Source organism: Chanodichthys erythropterus, chromosome 18, assembly GCF_024489055.1.
Source record: "Chanodichthys erythropterus isolate Z2021 chromosome 18, ASM2448905v1, whole genome shotgun sequence".
Taxonomy (NCBI): Eukaryota; Metazoa; Chordata; class Actinopteri; order Cypriniformes; family Xenocyprididae; genus Chanodichthys; species Chanodichthys erythropterus.
The window spans coordinates 16,202,918-16,222,101 of NC_090238.1; the positions used below are offsets into that span (position 1 = coordinate 16,202,918).

The window sequence follows — 19,184 nt, forward strand, 5'->3', positions numbered from 1 at the left end:
CACAGTCTACTTTAGTTGCCCCTAGTTTGCCGGCGTCGGCTTGGTGTGTTCCGGCCTTTTGAATCGAGATCGAGATTGAGATCTGTAGACTCATTGATGTGGACGTGTCTGCATTAAAGCATTTCAGTGGGCTTAAACAGATCACCCTTTACAGCAGATTTAGTTCAAAAACAACTGACCTAAATATGATTTTCAGTTACAATAATTAATCCTAACGTTCAACGTAGTAGGCTGACTTACTTTTCGCCATCAGTCATGTGCGCACTCAAAGGATCCAATTCTTGGCTAATTTTCAGTCAGACTTGTCAATTCTTTCACTGGAGAGTCGCTCTAAACGGATCATTGAATCAATGATTTGTTCACTCGAGAACAGCTGCAATACGATCAGTCCAATATGCGAATGAACTGTTGATGTGATTTTAAACCGATTTAACAGGATGATTGAAAATAATCAGTTTGTGCACGAATCGGACACCGCTTTTGCGTCTCTGAGCATGTGACGATTTCTTCATTTTAAAATAAGGAGTTACGATATGTTTTATGAAATGTAGTGGAGTAAAAAGTACAATCTTATGCTTTGGAATGGAGTGAAGTAAAAGTAAAAGTAAAAGTTGCTCAAAATAAAAATACTTGAGTAAAGTACAGATACTTGAAAAATGTACTTAAGTACAGTAACGAATTAAAAATACTTCCTGACTGGTCTTCGGCTATGCAGCCCGATACGCAACAAACTGTATTTGACACCTTTCTATCAGAACCAGCGTGTCTGTTGGATCGGACCACACGGGCCATCGCTCCCCACGTGCATCAATGAGCCTTCGCTGCCCATGACCCTTTCGCCGGTTCACCACTGTTCCTTCTTTGGACCACTTTTGATAGATACTGACCACTGCAGACCAGGAACACACCACAAGAGCTGCAGTTTTGGGGATGCTCTGACCCAGTCGTCTAGACATCAAAATCTGGCCCTTGTCAAGCTCACTCAAATCCTTACGCTTGCCCATTTTTCCTGCTTCTAATACATCAACTTTGAGGACAAAATGTGCACTTGCTGCCTAATATATCCCACCCACTAACAGGTGCCGTGATTAAGAGATAATCAGTGTTATTCACTTCACCTGTCAGTGCTCATATTGGTGTAGTAGTGGAGTGATGTTGTACAATCTCAGTTAAGCAGATTGCAAGATGAGGAGTTGCGCTGTGAAAATGGATTGCCATGGGTTTTTGAGTATGTTTTTACATGATTTGTTATCTCATTTGCATGACTTATTGGGTAGTGAATTGGGTGCTAAAACAGTGTAGTCAGTACAATGAAATGACTATCGGACTATCGCTCAATTCATTCTTAGTGTTACTGTAAATGTTTGGATGGGCATTTAAATGACAGGTATGTAACAGAACCCTTGGTTTTAATATGAAGTTCTCTGAGTCATCTTTATCTGAACATTCAGAAAAATAAATTCTGTCTGTCAGTGAAAAGAAAGGGAATTCATCCAGTCTAAACATCTGTCTTGGTGCGGGAGATAAATTCAGAGTGGTGTAACTGCCCCTCGGTTAAATAACTGACGTGGGCCAACTTTTCCAGACAAAAACACTCCGAGCAACTGTGGATATGGAATAAAGATAGTAGCCATCTGGACAGTGTTCAGAAATTATAATGTGTAACCAGCAAAACTTCCCAAACCAAACACTAATCTTAAGGAGTGTTGGACACGAGTCAGTTCATTATCTCAGCTCTTGAGTTCATACTTAATCTTCTGCTCTTCCACAAGCAGAGCTTAATGAAGCTTTTTTTAATGAAAATATTTGAACCTGATCAGCATATGTGGAATACATTTAGGCACGTTTACACCACTGTCTGACCTAAAAGTAATTTCCTCCAAAGAGAAGCTCCAGCGGTAGGGTTTGACGCTCTCAGTCATTCTGACACCAATGGGCGTCCTTGTGATGGATGCCAAACATTTGGAGTGGTTTAACCATCCCAGCTAGAATAACTAATGCTATGCCTATCCGATTCTAACAGAGTGTTTTGGATAGGCCTTATTCCAGATAAGCAGCCAAGATAATGGAACATGTTGTTCAGCTCCAGTAAGGGCAGGCTTGAAAAATCTGTTATGACCTGAGATACTCAATGAGATTATCATAAAAAAATGAGACGTATATACTCTTGGAAAAAGGAAATGTAATATACAGATAGTCTGATTAACATTTGAGGTAGTAATTTAGTAAAAAAAAACAAAGAGAATCCTCGAAGAGAAAATATTTTATTAGGACGCGGCCCCACGCGCTAATAAAATATTTTTGATACGTTTTTGCAAGTATTGATAGTGTGCGGGATTCTTTTTGTTTTTTAAGAATTTTGACTTTTTTGGTCTTCTCTCCAACGTACCTATCCATTACCTACAGGTGTGCGCGACGGTAATTGATAATTGGTAGTAATTTAGTAAAATTAAATTTTGGTTTAGTATTATTTGTTATTATTAATGTTAGATATAATTTTTAAAAAATAAATATATATATATAAATATATATATATATATATATATATATATATATATATATATATATATATGTGTGTGTATATAAATTTAAGATATGTTTATTTATTTTTCTGGAATAAATGTTTGTATATTATATTCTATTATATTACACTATTATTATGTATAATATATAATATATTACATATACAGTGGCATGAAAAAGTTTGTGAACCCCTTGCAGAATCTGTGAAAATGAGAATTATTTTAATAAAATAAGAGGGATAATAAAAAATGCATGTTATTTTTTGTTTAGTACTGTCCTGAGTAAGATATTTTACATAAAAGATGTTTTCATTTAGTTCACAAGACAAAACAATAGCTGAATTTATTAAAATAACTCCATTCATAAGTATGTGAGCCATTGATTCTCAATAATGTGTGTGGTTACCTGATGATCCACGACTGTTTTTTTGTTTTGTGATGGTTGTTCATGAGTCTCTTGTTTGTGCTGAGCAGTTAAACTGAGCTCTGTTCTTCAGAAAAATCCTCCAGCTCCTGCAGATTCATCAGTTTTCAAGCATGTCATCGTGTCCTGTCTGCTCCACGTCCGCCTGCATCCACATTCCCTGGGAAAGATAAGAAACCACATCAGATCCAGTCACAGCTACAGTCACAAACTAATCCTGCCTTCACTCACCTGCATGCTGCCTATCATCCTCTGGTTGTTTAATAAAGCTCTTAACCTTACTTCTGTCTCCGTCCCCTTCTGTGTGTAACAATTCCTTATTACACAAATGGTTATAGAGTTTATAACTGTAAAATAATATATAATATATATTTTCATTCCATTTGCTAAATCATCCTGACCAATAGCTGCTTTCCATTAAATCTTAAAAACAAAACAAAACATACTGCCACTGCACTACCTCTTTTTTCTTTTCTTTTTTTTTTTTCCTAATGAATGAGGTGTGGACAGTTTTAAATGTGAGAATGTTTTCCAGAGGGTCTAGAGTAGGTGAGTGTGCCCATGGAGTGCAGGTGCAGTCCTGGGGAAAGTTTGCTGTGGTGATTTATGCTGTGCCGATGTGAAGTGTCATTCAAGGGTTTCGTTGGGGGTTGTCAAGTGGTGTTGTCAAGGTTCTAGCCTGCCAGTCTAGTATGGAGGAAATGAAATCACATAAGTGCCGCAGTGGAGCAGTCACCCAACTGAAGTGCTGGTTCTGTTTTGGTCAATAAGTAGCAGCTGTGGCCTGATGAACATGTGCCTGTGTTTTGGTGGTTACCCAGGGTGAAGTTAATGCATGCTCAGAGGACTGCCTCGTGGTCTCTTTAGATTAAATCAGAGTTGGGCTGTATAGTGTTTAAGCTTTTAAAGGAAAATTCTGGCACTTTTGTAGATCTATGAATATTATACAACAAAATGCATTATCATTTTTATTGTGCAACTCATGTTTTCTTGCATAGGCTTATCTATTTTTTCTGAGAGACTGTTTTCATGTTTCTATTGTTTGCATTAAAATCAAACATTTATTGTGTTGATTAGAAAAATATTGAAAACAAACATTTAAGCTATAATTGCCTACAGAACAAATGAGAAAAGGTTTACTATATAGTACTCTCATACTTCCATAAGCTGTAATATTACAGATTAAGTATTATATAATTTTAGTAAAAAAATAATAAAAGTGTACAGGACATGATGTAAAATATGAGCTGCACTTGGTTTTGTCCATCAGAAGTTCATTCAGTTGTAAAAAAAAAAAAAAAAAGAAAGTACATTGTTGGCAATACAGATTTTTTGAGGGAGATAAAAAAAATGATGTAAGTCAAAAAAAAAAAAAAAAAAAAAATTTGATGGAAGTTTTTGAAGACGAGCATTTTATTTCTTTGAAAAATAATGTGATGAATCATGAAAAATAAGGCCAGGAACATGTATCAAGAAAGTTTGGATTGCAACAAACAAGTGGACTGAGACCCACATTTTCTGCTTCCCAACTGAACTCTGGTGTGGTTCGAAAATATGAATGTGACACAGAACAAAGACATCTAAATGAACCGAAAACAGGACATGATGTCACAAGACACGACCCTAAAAAGTACCGAATACTCAAGTATACTTGGCTCCTCTCATCATAGGAGCTAAGTTGCCCATTAAAGTTCGATACAGGCATCAGAACCGCCGTCTACTTGCAGCAGATATTCATTTGTGTGTGCGATGGACGAATTCCTGCTGCAGTTTTGGCTCATTTACACATTTTATAAACTGTTTGTGAGTTTTGTATGCAGCACACACAGCATTGTTTTGGATGTTTGTCAAGTTCCGTTGCAAAATATACGTCATAAAAGCTGTTTTCTTTGTTTTGTATATTTAGGTTCAGTGTTAAAAATGACAATGTGACAGATGATGACAAATGACAGAATTGTCTTTTCTGGTCCGGACCAAAAGAACCAAGAGAACCGAACTCCAAGTGTGATCAAACCCTAAGTCCTAGTATGCGCCTTCTGACACAAAATTGTACAATGTAGTATCAGCTGTTAGTAATTATGTGCACAACAAAAGTGGTTTCTCGCCAAACTCTGACACTGACTGCAATCACGTACATTGTGGATTTCAGCAAGAATGTTTAGCAAGAATGAATCACTCATCCTGTTCCATTTGTACAACTGATCATCATATAAAACGATAAACGAATCAATGACTCTTTTATTTCCTAGTTTAGTCATTTAAGTTCTTACATTCCTTTTTTTTTTTTTTAACTGAATAATTCCTGGTGTGGTGACTATTTTCATAATGAAAATATTAGAGAAGCAACTTTGGTTTTGGACACATGTGGCAGAGCTTCCAGTTACACATTGATACATTTATGAGTCACTGTTTGATTGGAATTTTATAAATAGACTAGAAACACTTCCTCTGTAGCTTCAACAGAACAGTTGTGGACTTAGAGACCAGCTATATTAAAAGCTGTCCCACAATTCTCTGCGTTATATCACTGGCCTATACAACCTTTTATTCTACTGTGCACAACTTAAGAATCAGCAGAAAAAGAAAACATCCGTTGAGTCAGTAAATGTCTTTTAAGGGGCGCTATTTCTTTTTGCAGGACTTGAATGTCATAGGATGGTGACATTCCTTGGTTTCCTTGTAAAGTCCTTCCTGTGAATCTCTTTACTTAGTCTGAAAGGAGTTTAAAGAGTGGACTGTGCATCTCATTGCGAGCAATAGAACACAATCCCAAAGTTATTACACAGCTCTCTGGAATACTGGATTCTGAATGGTCAATATTAGAAAAGTACAGTAAAAAAAAATGTTGGATAATGAAGCAGTATAATTGTTGTCCTTAGTCTCTTGTATCACAATAATTGTCTCTCTTCTCAAAATAAAATAACTTCAGCTAAAATTAATATTTAATGTCAAATTAATTATTTTTTTTGTAAGTAGTCATGCAATAAGTGGGAGTCTGTGATCATTTTCACAAAATAGACCCCTTCAGGGTGACCCAAAACCCGCTGACTGTATATTATCCCTTACTTCACAACTAAACAGTGCCTTGTCAATTACTAACCATATCTTTCCAAATCATAACTAATAAGCTCTGTGTTTATGCCATCTTACTTTTATAAGTACAGCCTGTATGATATCTCTTGTGGAAAGAAGAGAAAAACCACTAAAGGTAATCATCAGCCAACATCCTGAGTCAATTAGCTGTGACAGGACAGAATAATAGGAGATTACATTAGAGCGGTGAAACACGACTCCACCTTCTAGACTGAGAATTAGCCCCAGGTTTTTTATGGCCATCTCCATTCAAGGATAAAGTAGTTAGCATACACGGATTCACATTTGTTTAACAGGCAGAAATACTTTATAAGCAGGTGAGGAATTCCATATGAGCTTATAGTACATCATCATTTCTGGGTTGCATGCAAATCTATGGCTTTTCAGTTGAATAATTGCTATTGCTCAAACTTTGAGTTATATATTGAACAAGCCCCTAACCCTAAGTATGAAATTCGGTGCTCATCAGTGCTATTTTATTGCTATTGCTATTTAGTGCTATTGCAGTGCTATTTTAGTATCACTAAAATATGTTTTAGTCATTTTAATTTGTTTTTAAATACTGTATGTCTTCATAGTTTTTATTCATTTTTATTTCAGTTTTAGTTATTTCAGTACATCAAGTTAAACTACATTAAGTTTCCTTGTCAACTAGCTAAAATAAAATAAGTTACCACACTAAACAGTCTAGTAACTACCCAGAACATCCAAGCAGCCACATAGCAACACCCTGGCAACCACCCAGAACACTCAAGGAACCATATAGCAACGCCCTGGCAACCACCCAGAACACCCTTTGGCAACTACCCTGAACACCCTAAAAGAAATAGCAACATGCTGACAACTACCCAAGTTACCACCTAGCAACACCCTGGCAACCTCTCAGAACACCCTAACTACCCAGAACAACATGCCAAGTGGCAGCTAGCAAACAAATAGCAATGCCCTGGCAAACACCCAGGACACATATGCAACCAAATAGCAACACCCTAGCAACACCCTAGCAACTACCCAGAAAACCCTAGCAAACAAATAACAATGCCCTGACAACTATACCCAGAACACCCAGGCAAACACATAGCAACAACCTATCAACCACCCAGAACTCCCTAGCAACTACGCAAAACACCCTAAAAAAATAGCAACATGCTGGCAACTACCCAGAACACCCAAGCAACCACATAGCAACACCCTGGCAACCTCCCAGAACACCCTAGCAACTACCCAAAACAATCTGGCAAGTGGCAACTACCCAGGTAGCAAACAAATATCAACGCCATGACAAATACCCAGAACACCTAAGCAACCACATAGCAGCACCCTGGCAACCACCCAGAACACCTAAGCAACCACATAGCAACACCCTAGCAACTACCCAGAACACCCTAGCAAACAAACTGCAATGCCCTGACAACCATACCCAGAACACCCAAGCAAACACATAGTAACAACTTATCAACCACCCAGAACACCCTAAAAGAAATAGCAACATGCTGGCAACTACACAGATCACCCAAGCAACCACACAGCAACACCCTAGCAACTACTCAGAACAACCTGGCAAGTGGCAACCTGGCACCTACCCAGCTAGCAAACAAATAGCAATGCCCTGGCAACTATACCTAGAACACCCAAGCAAACACATATGAACGACCTATCAACTACCCAGAACTCCCTAACAACCACATAGTAACACCTGGCAACCACCCAGAACACCCTAGCAAACAAATAGCAATGCCCTGGCAACTATACCCAGAACACCCAAGCAAACTCATAGCAACAACCTATCAATTACCAAGAACTCCCTAGCAACCACATAGCAATGCCCTGGCAACTACCCAGGGGTCTGTTTCCCAAAGCGAACTATGGTTGCAAGTTCCATCGTTACCAATAGAGTTCAATGAGACTTACGACCATGGTCCACCAACGATGTTTTCGGGAAACGCACCCCAGAACTCCCTATAGCAACAGCATAGCATTGCCCATGGCAAACTGTATGTAAAGTATTTAATTTGATTCACAATTTGATATTTTCTTACAAGTTGTTTTGGATAAAAGCTTCTGGTAAATGAATGAATGTAAATGTTCTCTCTTATTTAGTTTCATTCTGCTTTGTTGTGATGGCACTGTATTTCTTCAGTGTGTCATCTCAGGATACGACTCTTTGCTGATGGTAGTTGGAGGATCAAGGCCAATGTAGACCAACTTGTTTTCACAAGGCAGCAGAAACTCCATCTGGATCCAATCATAGCCCCGAGGTGCCTCCAATGCAAAGCCTTCTGGAGGTGTGTGCAGGCTTTTGGCGTGAAGCCCAAACTAGCTGATAAAACCAGATAAGGTTTTGTTCAAGATTAGGGCCAGAGCTCTTATTTTAGCCTAACTGGAAAATAGCTCTTGAAGACGGCATGCATTTAAGCTGTGGTTTGAGAAAGAATGAAAGGCAAAATGATAGCTTGGTTTAAAGGTAGTTCTCAAAAAATGAGTTTTGATGCTGCTAACATTAACTGTTTTGGAGAATGTGCAAACAAAACTTGGTATATCTGGTATATCTATGTTAATCACTTTTACTTTTTGTGTTTGCATATTGTACAGTGATTCTCTCTACCCTGCATTCTTGCCTCAGTTTTCCCACTGTACGACTTTGCCACTCTGGTCCAAACCCAAGCCAAACATCTGCTTTAATGCTGGAGGAAGTCGACAAAGCCTCTTTTCAGGTCTGTAGATCATGTGACTCGATGTGAAACAGTCTTGGAAGCCAGATCTCTTCCACCCTTTTCCTCCATGGAGAAGAGGGAAAGAAAAGGAAGAGGCATGATTTGTTTTAAATATACAGTAATTAGTTTACGATCACCTGCCAACCACCCAGCATGGTTGTAGGCTGAAGGGTGATGTAGCTGATGCCGCTCTCCTGTGTTTCTAATTAAGGTGGAGAATTGGCTCCCCATGCACAACACTTTTTGTCAGCTTTAATCCCGTGCTTGGATCAAACGAACGACTGCATTATTAACTTTGAGTCTGACTGAGGTCCGGAAGCAATGGGGGTCTGGTTTCCAGTCCTGTGCACGTGGAAACTGTTTGGCGCGGTCCCTGCTGGTTTACTGAAGGTCTTCGTAGTAGCAGTTCTTCTGCACTTAAGGAATCTCTCTCAAAAGATGGGAAACCTTTCAAGTTTCAGTTCAGACAGCATCAAACTCTTAAAAATAAAGGTTCCAAAAGGAGGTATTTGCAGTTAAGCCATTTTGGGTTCCAAAAGAGAGCCCTTTAGTAAACAATTCTGTGTGAAGAACATAAGGAATAATTGATGAAGGGGCGTTGAATTATTAGAAAATAATGCACACCCGAGGTGGTAATGTGGTCGTTACATCTCGGGTGTGTATTATTTTCTACTAATTCAATGGACCGGAGTCAATTATTCTGCTTATACTACTCTTACACACATCAAGACATTGTTCAAATGTTGAATTTCAAGACGTTTGTCAGGTTTTGTCCTTAAAGGTGCCATTGAACGTTTTTTACAAGATGTAATATAAGTCTAAGGTGTCCCCTGAATGTGTCTGTGAAGTTTCAGCTCAAAATACCCCATAGATTTTTTTTAATTAATTTTTTTAACTGCCTATTTTGGGGCATCATCAACTATGCACCGATTCAGGGGCTGCTGGCCCTTTAAATCTCATACTCCCTGCCCATCGAGCTCGTGACTCTATAATACAGTGCATTTACAAAGTTCACACAGCTAATATAACCCTCAAATGGATCTTTACAAGATGTTCGTCATGTATGCTGCATGCATGCTTCGGGTCATATAAGTATAGTATTTATTTGGGTGTTTATATTTGATTCTGAACGAGTTTGATAGTGCTCCGTGGCTAAAGCTAACATTACACACTGTTGGAGAGATTAATAAAGAATGAAGTTGTGTTTATGAATTATACAGACTGCAAGTGTTTCAAAAATGAAAATAATGTCAGTCTTGTCTCCGTGAATTCAGTAAGAAACGATTGTAACTCTAACCACATTTAACAGTACATTAGCAACATGCTAACAAAACATTTAGAAAGACAATTCACAAATATCACTAAAAATATCATGTTATCATGGATCATGTCAGTTACTATTGCTCCATCTGCCATGTTTCGCTATTGTTCTTGCTTGCTTACCTAGTCTGATGATTCAGCTGTGCACATCCAGACGTTACTGGCTTCCCTTGTCTAATGCCTTTCATAATATTGAGAACATGGGCTGGCATATGCAAATATTGGGGGCGTACACCCTGACTGTTACGTAACAGTTGGTATTATGTTGAGATTCGGCTGTTCTTCTAAAGTCTTTTAAACAAATGAGATTTATATAAAAGGGAGGAAACAATGGAGTTTGAAACTCAGTGTATGTCTTTTCCATGTACTGAACATTTGTTATTCAACTATGCCGAGGTAAATTCAATTTTTTAATCTAGGGCACCTTTAAAACACTTGTGTGTAGGACTAATCTCTTACGCATCTCATTCCATGCTTCCATTGCTAATTTCAAAACGTCATTTTAGAGCTAGTAACGGAGGCTTGAGCCATTGATAGTAGAGTAATGCAGTTATTAATGCAGTTATTAGAGTGAGACAGAGAGAGAGATTAAGCGTATGTGAATTATCCTAATTATACCGAATTATTAGTCTGCCCGTCTCTTGACAATGTTCGGCAACAGTGTCTCTACTAATAGCGAGACTGTAAGTTTATCTGCTTCAAGAACAGCACCGTTATTACCTTGCTAGTGAGAAATGTCATGTAGCTTTTTAGTTGCTAAACTATTTTACTGATAAAATCTTCAGAGCAGCGCTTACAACACATTTCTGTGAGAGTGTGCGTTTGAGTGGGAGAGAGAGAGCTGGAGAAAAAGAGCATGTGCTTTGCATACATAATGAACCATAATTTTGTGTCAAAAAAACATGGAAATAATATGTTGTTTTTAATCCTATTGTTTACTATATTTATTTACTTGGTCAGTGTCATTGTGGGTTTAGGTTCTTTTGCTGATGTAGGCTGTAAGGACCTTTGAAATAACTGAAATCATTTGGCGAAGTGATATGGACGTGTAATGCGGTCAAGACTTGCCTGGAACTACTTTTGCCATGCGTTAATTTCCCTGAAAATAATTGCTTACCTTACAATGTTTTTCAACTTATCAGATTCAAGCATTCAACAGCATTCAATAATCTAGAACCTTTTTCCACAATAAAAAACCTTTTGTGTAATGGAAAAAGTTTCCATGGATATTAAAGGTTTTTCGTGGAAGCGCAAATGCTAATAAGGAGCCTTTATTTTTAAGAGCAGCTGAAGTCTTTTAACATTAGTATAGACTGTCTGGTTTGTATGTCTTTAATGAAATGGTAAAGCATGAGTTTGTGATCAGTTATGTTGGCCACTCAATAATAAAATAGTTCAGACAAAAGACAAAATTGTGCATAACTGGATATGTGACAGATTGCCCATCCTTAGCAATATTTTTTGCATTTTGACCCAAATTCTTGAACCATTGGCAGTGTGGCCTACTATTTGTACTACAGTTTTTCATACACTTTTGAAACTTTCAGATGGAACTGTATATTTTTTCCCTTCAATGTTTAGTCTTAGACTTACTTTTCACCTCAAGGTGAGCAGACCTAACTATTCACAGATGTTTTTTCTTTTTAGATTCAAGAGTTGTAGAAGAGAAGTCTATACAGTAGGCGTGGAAGAGCCGCCTCTAATCTTTTTGTTGTCCTCACTGGTTGCATCCAGCAACAAAAAATCAGCATGAGTAGTTTGATTCACAAATTACTTGTTTTGTTTTGAGCTGGTTCTTAATGAATTATTCTCAAACTCATGAGTTATTGCTTTAAAGTACTGAAAGAATTGTTAATGGAAACAGAATGGTATGATTTCCATCCCTAGATGTTACTTTACTCATTTTAAAATCAGTGAAACTGAAATGAGAAGACATTAAGATAATTACTGTATTGAAATGTCACATTTATGATTGTATTAGGTGAATAGTAGCTGTAAAGTACAATGGCAACAGCTTAATGCATTGCCTTATCTCTTAAACACTATGATTTGGACAAATGGGAGAACAATGCTTGAGTCTAAGTTTGTGTCTGGATGTCTGGACATTTTTAAGCCTGTTTACATTCAGTTGGGTCCACAGTGGTGACTGAGGGACAGGGATAGAAAACCTGCTGATAGAAACAAACGCTAAACCTAGCTATCAGTTACATTTTCCAACCTCTTCTTGGCCCCTTTAACACAATGTTTGCATTATTTCATTTTAGGACACAACTGTAAGCATGTGCATTTTAGACAGGAAAACTACACAGTTTCATATTTAATTTGAAAAGGCAGGTCTTTATATGCATGTGACCCATACAGGGCAGTATTTTAAAATTATTATTTTTGTTTATTAGCAATTTTTTTTTACATCCTGTCAAATTTTAGAATTCTATTCTGCTTTTTGGAGAGGTCATGACTTGTTCCTTATGGGGCTTGAATAACCTTCTGATTACCAAGTTAAAAACTCACTGTTGCTGTTGAATACCAAGGCACAATTCTCTGTTGGCTTATTAACTTGTTGACAACAATGTAACTCAGCCGTAAACTTCCACAGGTGGGTGTTTGGTGGTGGGACTAAGCAGGAGAACATCGGTGATGACAGTTTACTTTATTCAGGTTAGTTTCAGGTTTGGCATGAATACTGTTTTTTGGATCTGGATATGTACTGCTGTATTTGTCCAGAAGGATTTCTTTTTTAACCATTCAAAGAGAACATCAATATTTACAATCTTCATATTTGAAGTATATGAGTAGATAGGTTGCAGTTTCTTTTTTCTTTTTTGGCTTGCAAAGTTTGCTTTTGCATTTACACAAAGATTTCCTAATCAAATAGTCAATCAAATATTTTTTATTTATTTATTTTATTTTTTGGGGGGAATGATAAAAAGCAGAAGCATCATTCATACCCTTTCTTTTTTAATATACATTAAACAATTTAACATACAATGCAAAGTTGTTGTTCATTATACAGGATTTAAATCCAATAAATGATAGATAGATAGATAGATAGATAGATAGATAGATAGATAGATAGATAGATAGATAGATAGATAGATAGATAGATAGATAGATAGATAGATAGATAGATAGATAGATAGATAGATAGATAGATAGATAGATAGATAGATAGATAGATAGATAGATAGATAGATTTTTCAATCAATTCAAACAGGCATCACGTTTCGTATAGTCTATCTTGGCTTGTGACCTACTTTTTCCTTTTCATTTTCATGTGGATGCCAAAGAAAAGATATGCCAGAAGTGGCTGGAATCTGTTGTAATCAGTCATGATCCAGTGCCAGATAGCAGAGTTCATTAATCAATGTTGGGGACCTCTGTATAAAATTTTAAGATGTTATGGTTGGTTGCCATATGGTTGTTAAGGTGATCTTAGTGATTTTAGCTTATAGCACATTGCTATGTGTATGCTAGGTTGTTATGGGCAATTGCTCGGATATTGATAAAGGGATGCTAGGGTGTTCTGGGTGTTTTCTAGGTAGTTGCCTAAATCTCTATATACTGTTTGTCTCAGGTCCATCCTTTAATGTAAATTTGTGTATTTTTTTATTATTTTTTTTACCAGCTTTTTAGTCTGCCAAGTCTGATCACTTAGAACACCTAGCATTACAGTGCAAATGACATTACAGTAATTATAGTATTTTAGATGAAACATCTACTGAATGCAAAACTAAATATAAAACACAATGGGTTGAGTAACTGTGGAGTAAACGCATAAACAATCAAAGTTTATTTACACAGTGAAACTGAGTTTGGGTTTGGTTAGTGAGCAGTATAATGGATTCAGACCTACTTGTATCCATTCTGTCAGTACTTAGGTATGTGGACCAGTAATTGACCGGATGCTGACTGCAAATGATTGATTTTCTGTGGACAGTTTTTGTTGTGAGTGACACAGGTTCTCTGAATTTTGGCAGTGGACCTCTATGGGCCCCATGCATTGCTGGACCAGATGGTTATAAGGAAAATCTCATAAAAAACCTGTCAAGAACATGTCACAAAAAATAATGTATTGTCTCAAAACAAAAATTAAAAAAAAAAAGAAATAAAATAGTATAAAATAAGGCTACAGTTTGCAACATTTGTTTTTTTTTAGTTATGTCAGATTCGAATGAAATTGTTCAACCAGCAAACTATATTGAGTGAGAGGAACTTTATTTGTTACAAACACTTTTAAAAATTTAAGTTGATTAGCCTACTCAAATAAAATTAAGTTGCTCCAACTACTTGTAGCCCTGTTAATCTTATCTATTTCAGTTAAAATCCACAGCTATCATAACACAATCTAACTTATTCTTTTAAATGTCTTTTACATGTCAAACATGAAAGCCTTAAAGGGATAGTTCACCCAAAAATTAAAATTCTGTCATCATTTACTCCCCCTCAAGGTGTTCCAAACCTGTATGAATTTCTTTGTTCTGCTGAACACAAAGAAAGATATTTGGAAGAATGTCAGTAACCAAACAGATCCCCCCCCCCATTGACTACCATAATATTTATTTTTACACTCTAAAAAATAACAACAATCTAAAAAACAACAACAAAAAATATATGTTAACGTTTTCCACTACAATTTTTAACTTAAGCCAATTGGGAGAATTTTAATTCAAAGCAATATTTTGAGTTGATCCAATCTAATGTTTTAAGTACGGTGAAGGCATTTTTTTGCCACAATAAAAACACATTTCTAAGTAACACGAACTTCATAATTGTCAACATGAAAGCAACTATTTAAGTTGATCCAACATAATGTTTTAAGTAAGGTAAAGACGCTTTTTGGACACAATAAAACGCATTTCTAAAGGCCGGAACACACCAAGCCGACGCCGACGAACTAGTGACGACGAAAACAGACTGCGGGGTCGGCTGGCATCGGCAGTGCCTGGGTCCAAAGTTGCCCTAAGTAACATGATCTTACCAAGCACCGCTTGTCACCATGATGGTAAATCTCCAAAAACCCACATTAACACAAACTCTTCTAAGTGTTATACATTTTATAACACTTAATTTTAGCATTTACTCTCCCTTTCAAGTGCCATGGGCAAAGCATGATGGGAAATATAAATCCCAGCCCAGTTAAAGTTTCATACAACTCAAAACAATGAAACATGTTTTCACATCATCAGATTGTATTTTACATTAACAGAACTTAAAATTAAATACATTTTTGATTAACTGAAAATGTTAAACTATGACAAGCCATGATAGTATATCAAATCAATAGGCATAATTTGTGTGTCATCCAAGCTCAATAAAATAACAATTACAAGTAAAAAGTCTAATAGCATTTCAGAACTTGTTTTTTTATTTCACAACAATATACATACAAATTCTGTCATTTTGGCCGATTTCAAAACACTGCTTCAGGAAGCATCGGAGCATAAATGAATCAGTGTATCGAATCATGAATCGGATCGCGGTTCAAACCCGCCAAACTGCTGAAATCACGTGACTTTGGCGCTCCGAACTGCAGATTCGATACACCGATTCACTGTGCTCCGATGCTTCCTGAAGCAGTGTTTTGAAATCAGCCATCACTAAATAAGTCGTTATTTTGTTTTTTTGGGTGCACCAAAAATATTCTCGTCGCTTTATAATATTAATATTAAACCACTGTACTCACATGAACCGATTTAAATATGTTTTTAGTACCTTTATGGATCTTGACAGAGGAAGTGACATTACTCCCTATGGAGGCCTCACGGAGCCATCCGATTTCAACTAAAATATCTTAATTTGTGTTCTGAAGATTAACGAAGGTCTTACAGAACAGCATGAGGGTGAGTAATAAATGACAGAATTTTCATTTTTGGGTGAACTAACCCTTTAAGTAATGACTAAAGGTCCCCTGAATTAGTTTTTAGACTGTAGGAAAAAGTCACTGGGGGTGGATCTGTTTGGTTACTGACATTTTTCCAAATATCTTGTGTGTAAGAATATTTCACAATATTTCTGTTTTTAATTATTCCAAACTTTTGACTGGTAGTGTGTGTAATATTCTCATTACACCAGCCCACATTATAGTAATGTGTTTTATGCAGATGGTAGTTGGCATACATTGGATATTTTTACTTTTTTTGTCACCACAAGAACATTTAAAATGAACTAGATGTGATTATAATGGTGAAACTGTGAAAAAAAAAATAGCTTCTGGACATACCCAAATACACAATTTCTTTGGATTTTTGGGGTGATATGTGACCTGGACAAGTTCTTGACAGATTTTCGTGAGATTCCCCCAAAAGCTCACCCCCATCACTCTTAAATGAATAACATCTTTGCTGACACGGTTTCAAGAACGCAACCCCTGCAGTGAATTACAAATGAACCAATGAAAAGATACAAACATGGACGGCAGAGACTGGTGCTCCCTTTTCACTTACTGAGAGAGATGCTTGTCAAACAAAGCCTATTTCATGGGGGAGGGGTGCTTTTACCTTTGCCTCAAAATGGAAACAGAAGTTGAGCATGTTTGACTTGTATGGAATTACAGTGCTGGTGTCCCAGTGGACCCTGTGGTCAGGAGCTGACTTGTAGAAGAGGCAGAGGGGAGGAGGTGGATGGGGAATCATTGAGGCCAAATGCTCTCTCAAACACAAAGAAAAGCTTTCTTCCAAGCCCCTTGCTTTCTTTACTCTTTCACCTATTAAACTGACTCTTTCCTCCACGGCACAAATCAGGAGGACCCTTGGAGTCGGTCAGGAGGCGAAGCTACTGCAGAGGGAGTTTGGCGCACATGCTCGCAAGGTCAATCTGATATAAACGAGTGCTGTGTCAGCAACATCTACAGATGACAGACTTATAACAGTGGTGGAGCATAATCAATCACAAGGTATAGATGTATTTATCATGGTGTTTTAGTCAAGATCCACATGCGTGTTTCAAAAAACCAATAAATTAGATTTTGTTATAAACACTTGGCCTTGTTTCTGCATAAAAGCTTCAGCCGTGTTGTATTTTATGTGGTAACTCTGCACCTTGCTATTTATGGACATTGCAATGTTTTTCTGTAAACTTTTCCACGGTCGGCAAAGCGTGAGCTCTCTCAAACACGTAGTTTATCCCCGTCTGTATTTCTGTTTCTGTCGAGTCAGTTCTGCCGACTGCTTTGTGTTGGATCGTTAAAGATGTCAGGCCAGTTCTGAAGATTAGAGTTTTCAGCATGCTGTGATGGTGTGATGATGATTCTTTTTTTAGGAACGGTTATTTAAATAAACCACTAAACCTTAGTATTAAACTTAAACAACTTGTCTTGCTCCATTTGTGCTGTGACATGAATGATACTTTGAATTTTGCCTGGTTGATTATAAAATGAGGGAAAAAAGTCCTATTTAAGGACCAGGATTTGATTGATTGATTTTTATTTATAGATTTATTTGTGTATTTATCTATAAATGTATGCATATGTATGTCACAGTCACCATCTCTCTCACCTTCCCCAGACTCCATTTCCCATCATCCCTCCTTCTTCTCACCTGCTCACGTTCAGCAATCACCTGCACCTGATCTTCATCACCACAGCAGCATAAATGCACACACTTCACCCTAGCACATTGTCTGGTCTTGTTCGTTTGTAGAAGGACTCACTTACCTGTCAACATTTACCTTGTTCAGCGTATGCTATTGTCTCCAGCATCTTCCTGACCCCCCACCCCCACCCCACCCCCTTCCAACCACCTGCAAAACAAAGAACTGTCAGTATTATCATTCACTATTGTATTCCTGCTTTGACCATACTCACCTGCCTGTTTGCTTCACCCACCACGATCATTAAATGCTCATATTCATTCCAACCTTGTTGTGAGTCTGTGTTTCGTAACAATATATATCTGTTTATTTATTTATTTATTGTGTATTTATCTATCAATGAATGAATGTATGCATATGTATGTATGTGTGTGTGTGTGTGTGTGTGTGTGTGTGTGTGTGTGTGTGCGTATGTATTTATGCGTGTATGCATGTATTTGTGTATTTTTTTAATTCATTTAGACTTTGCTTTGTTTACTTGTTTTATTTATTCATTCATTTTCACGCTTTTTATTTATTTATTCATTCTCTTTATTTATTATTTTTTATTGTTTAATTTATTCTTTGTATTATTTATTTATTAATTTGTATTTATTATTTTTTATTATTTTTTATTTTCATTTTGCTTTATGTATGTTTTACTTTATTTATTCTATCAGTTTTGTGCTTTTTATTTATTTGTGTAAGTATATTTGTGTATTTATTTATTTTTTTCCTTTAGATTTTGCTTTTTTACTTGTTTTATTTATTCATTCATTTTCATGATATTTATTATTCATTATTTTTATTTATTATTTGTATTATTGTTTCATTTATTCTTTTTTATTTATTAATTTTTATTTATTCGTTTTATTCATTTTCATTTTGCTTTGTTTACATGTTTTACTTTATTTATTTATTTATTTATTCAATCAGTTTTGTGCTTTTTATTTATTTGTGTGTGTATTTATTTATTTGTGTATGTATATTTGTGTATATATTATTTTTTATTTAGTTTTTGCTTTGTTTGCTTATGTTTTACTTTATTTATTTATTTATTTATTTATTCATTCTTTTTATTTATTCATTTTATTATTGTTTCATTTATTCTTTGTAATGTATTACTTATTTATTTTTTATTTTTATTTTTATTCATTTTCATTTTGCTTTGTGTTTACTTATGTTTACTTACTTTATTTATTCATTCATTCAATCAATCATTTTTGTGCTTTTTATCAAAATTAAAGGTTAAATCAAAGATATATATATATATATATATATATATATATATATATATATATATCTTTGTATATCAGTATATCTTGACAGCATACAGAAAGCATGACAAATATATACTTTTTATTGTTGTCATTTCTTTCAAATACCATTGAAATCAATGTAATATACCATTTATCATCCTTTTATAACACTTTTATTTTGAACTATATACCATTTTTCTCAATGTCTTTGTTCAGTATCCCACAGGACCACAATTCAAACCAGAGTTAAAACCACCAGACCAACCAACATGGCCATTTCGCTTTC

The 19,184-nt window shown here is 36.1% G+C and overlaps 1 long non-coding RNA gene across 1 annotated transcript; it reads left to right on the plus strand.

Moving 5' to 3' along the window:
* The first annotated feature begins 12,591 nt into the window (after positions 1-12,591).
* On the plus strand, positions 12,592-17,915 carry LOC137006145 (uncharacterized). The gene is made up of 3 exons (XR_010892480.1): positions 12,592-12,731; positions 16,814-16,965; positions 17,576-17,915. It is a non-coding gene; the product is annotated as an uncharacterized lncRNA (long non-coding RNA).
* The last annotated feature ends 1,269 nt before the right edge of the window (positions 17,916-19,184 follow it).